Below are 4,640 nucleotides of genomic sequence, written 5' to 3' on the forward strand. Positions count from 1 at the left end.
AGAGCATTGGTTGAGAAGGAGAGAGGCAGAAGAATAAAATACCTGAGAACCGATCAAGAAGGTGAATTCACTTTTGATGAATTCAACAAGTACTGTGAAGAAGATGACATCAAGAGGTAGCTGTCTGCCCCAAGGACACCATAGCAGAATGGTTTAGCAGAAAGGAATAACAGGACTATAGTTGAAGTGGCCAGAACTATGTTGATCCAAGGAAAGGTAGCTCACACTTTTTGGAGAGAAGCGGTGAGCACTGTAGTCTATACTATGAACTAGGTGTTCATAAAGAAAGGTAAGGATAAAACCTCTTATGAGTACTGGAACAGAATAACTCCTAATGTGAGTTATTTTAAAGTTTTTGGTAGTAAGTGCTATATCAGGAGAGGTGAGCATCTAAGCAAGTTTGATGCTAAATGCGATGAAGGAATATTTCTTAGATATTCCACTAAAAGTAAAGCTCTAAAATGCTACAACAATAGGACTCAAAAAATTGTTGAGAGTATCAATATTAGGGTTGATGAATCCCTTGAGGAGCCTGAGGAAACCTGCAACAAGCAAGCGGAAGATGAACCGGGTGTAGGCTTCTAGGAACCGGATAAGAAGGAAACAAGTTGCAAACACTAGAAAGACCTTAGTGTTCATATACCGATAGAAGCTGTAGTAGGTGAAGAAGAAGATGAAGTGGAAGAAGAAGAGGAAAAGCAAGCAAAACCAACTAGGGTCATTCCTAGGTATGTGAAACTACATCATGATCCAAAGCAGATCATAGGAGATAAAGATGCAAGGATACTCACAAGGAGAAAGGTGAAAGAAAACTCTTGCATGATTTCAGAATTTGAGCCTAAGACCTCTAGAGAGGCACTTATCGATGAAGACTAGATAAAGGCAATGGAAGAGTAGATAGACCAGATAGAAAAGAATGCAACATGGTCCTTGGTACCCAGACCAAAACATAAGAATGTAATTGGTACCAAATGGGTCTTCAGAAATAAGCTAAATGAAGAAGGCACAGTGGTAAGGAACAAGGCAAGACTTGTATGCAAGGGATATGCTCAGGAAGAGGGAGAAGACTATGGAGAAACCTTTGCCCCAATGGCTAGACTGGAAGGTGTCTGGATGCTAGTTGCATTTGCAACATTCAAGGGATTTAAGGTATACCAGATGGATGTAAAATTTGCCTTCTTGAATGGAATCCTAGAAGAAGTGTATATTGAGCAATCAGATGAGTTTGCTTTGTCAAAAGATAGTGACATGGTGTGTAGATTACATAAGGTTCTGTATGGATTGAAACAAGCACCAAGGGCATGGTATGAACGGTTACACTCTCATCTTGTGAAAATAAGATTTTAGAGAACAAGTGAGGACAACAACATATACCTTAAATATGAAGGCGATCTGATACTGATCTGTGAAGTATTTGTAGATGACATAATCTTCAGAGGAGATGATGAAATGATTCATGCATTTGTAGATGAAATGAAGAAAGAGTTTGAGATGTCTCTCATTGGAGAGATAAAGCTCTTCATTGGTCTACAGATTTAGCAGATGAAAGAAAGAATCTTCATTACCCAGTCCAAGTATATCAAAGAGGTACTGAAGACCTTTGGCATGGAGGAGAGAAAACCGGTTGGAATGCTAATGGTGACCAGCTGCAAACTGACTAAGAAGGATGACTCAGCATTGGTGAATGAGAAGGAGTACTAGTCAATTATCGGTAAGCTGCACTATGTGGTGCATAGAAGACCAAATATTGCTCACGTAGTGGGCATAGTAGCCCATTTTTAGAAGAGTCCAAGAGAATCCCACTTGGTAGCGGTAAACAGGATTCTTAGATACTTGAAAGGGATAGTTGGCTATGGATTGCAGTTTACCGATGCAGATTGGGCAGGTAATGTGGACATCCAGAAGAGCACAACTGGTGGAGCGTTCTTCCTTGGTGGAAGACTAGTCTCATGGACGAGCAAGAAGTAGACTTGTGTTTCCTAATCTATAGCTAAAGCAAAATATGTGGCAGCATTTATGAACTGCACTTAGGCAATCTGGATGAAGCATGTACTGAATGGCTTCAAAGTGCCTATATCTGAACCAGTGAGTATTTTCTGTGATAATACTAGTGCAATCAATATTTCCAAAAATACGGTACTGCATGCTAGGACAAAGCACATTGAGCTCAAGTATCACTTCTTGAGAGAAAAGGTTCAAAATAAAGAGGTTGCATTAGAACATGTTTCTAGTAAGGAGCAACTAGCAGACATATTCACTAAGCCCTTACCGAAGACTAAATTTACCTATTTGAGAGGTGAATTAGGGGTTCTGCCCCTTCATGAAGTTAACTAAAGTTGTGTGCTCCACATCAGTCAGGTACTACCATGTCAGATCTTACAGGATTGATGTGTTGAAGGATTCTACTCCATAGGGGGAGAAACATAATGGAGCTTGGGAGCTTGTGCCTCCACTTTGGCATTGGTGTCAAAGGGGGAGAAGATATCTGATGTATGGGGGAGAAGATATTTGATGATGAAGATATATGGAAGAGTACACACTAACCAGTTTAGTTGGTGGTGATGCTGATAGTTTGAAATTGAACTGGTATATGTCAACCGGTATATGTTACTGTGCTATGATACACTGAGTATTTCCATCAATACCAAAGAGGGAGATTGTTGGTATATGATGAAGCGGTGACAATGTATGTTGTCATTGATGTCAATAAAGTTCTCAAGCAGGTACACCGGTATGTACTGGTATGAATATTGGAAGCGGTTTTGGTCAACTGGGATGGAGTGGACTGGTGTCGGGGTTCACTAAGCGTGACTACCAGTTGGTAGTCTCTGTTTAGCTCTAGGGTTTTTGGTGTGGCTTGTGCAGTGCAACCGATGGTGTTTTGAGAATGTTAAGGATAAGGATCAAGATGCCATGTCAGCTGTGTGCATGTGAAGGATTTCCTTGAGGATTTTGCGCATGGAGATCAAATGCATTGAATGCCTACCTCAGGAATGCGTGATTTTCTGAGCGATGTATGAAGAGCACGTGATGGGTTATCATTTTCCAGATGCGGTGAAGATCAGATGATGCAAAGTGACTTGAGATCTATTTAGATCATTTCATTCTATGTAATGTGTTTGGATGGTCAGATTTGGACCACTTGAATTTGTAAACCTAAAATACTTAGGGTTTAGGGTTTATGTTACCGACCTAATTTTTTTCTATAAGGTTGATGAGTTTTGATATTGTAAGGGTTGGAATATGTTGTGTTTGTGTCTGCATGTTGAGATACTTGCCAATCCAGAGTGTGGAACTTGTAGAGTGTGATTGCAGAGGAGAGGAGCTAAAAAGGATCTTCCTTAGCAAATAGTGTTGTTATCAGATCAAAGCTTTACCTGTTGACTTCTAACCATTTCCACAGAAGGAAAATTCCTTGACCGGGTAGCTTTAACAGGCTTGTTGCAAATATTCTAACTAGGTGACTCAAGTTCATTGAGTTCTTTAAATCCTCTAGCGAGGTAACTTTTAACAGGGTTTATAGCCATCCCTTAATTAGGTGATCCCTAACAGATTGACCAGACTAGGCTCCTAACATAGAAGACTTCAAAAGAGTTCAAAATAAGCTTGTGGGTATTCATCCCCACCGTGGTTTTTCCCATTTGGGTTTCCACGTGAAAAATCTCTGTGTTATGGGTTGTGAGTTTTTCATGTGATGATTGTGTGTTTCTGATTAAGTTAGATATGCATGCAGTGTTAATCAGTTGTGGTATTGATGATACATCTCATGCATGATTGTATTGGTGAAGTAGTCATCAAGAATCGAGGTCTGTTGAATGAGGTCTTAAGTTCTTTTGTTTAACCGGTTTAGCTGTCTGAAGTATCTATGCTTAACCGGTAGAGCTATGGTTAAGTTCAGTGGTGAAGACAATCGGTCAGCTAGTGTTTACTATGTCGATGGGTCATATCGGTATAGTTTTTGCTAATGCATCAATTCTCCTCAACTTTTCTCCTTGATCGATATAACTTCTGCCGATGATTACAACTCCGGCTTGCTACTCTCTCTCATCGATATATGGTATCCCAATGCCTCCTCACCTCAATCGGGTGATCGTGAACTTGCAGAGGAATCAGTGGTGTATTTTGTGGAATAGGTATACAATTGGTAAAATATATAGTTGGTTGTTCTCTCTCACAGGGTAAAGTATATTTTGAATTTTCATTTTGGATTGGGGCATTGAAATGGGGCTTACTTTTGCAATTTGGAACTGTAGGGCAAGAAAGAATGCTTTGCTTCATGCTTGTTCATATGCTATGACTTGATCAAACCAGATGTAGCTTTGGAACTTGCTTGGATGAATAATATGATTGACTTTGTGTTTCCATACCTACATCAAGTTCTTGATATACTCCGATGATTTTGTGAATATTTTAAGTTTCTCTTTAATAAACATTTTAAATCTTCTGCACAATTAAATAGCTAATTTTCAAGGAATTTCTTTTTCAAAGTTCATTCGAGAATACACGACAAAAGTTGATGAGCTTGTTAAGGAAAAGTTAGAGGTTGTCCAAGAAGAGAAATCGAAGGAGAAAGAAGAGAAAGATCTTGTTTCTCAACAGGTATGCATTTTGCTTAATTGAGCCTCAAGGAGCACTTGTTC

Source organism: Cryptomeria japonica, chromosome 5 (assembly GCF_030272615.1).
Source record: "Cryptomeria japonica chromosome 5, Sugi_1.0, whole genome shotgun sequence".
Lineage (NCBI taxonomy): Eukaryota > Viridiplantae > Streptophyta > Pinopsida > Cupressales > Cupressaceae > Cryptomeria > Cryptomeria japonica.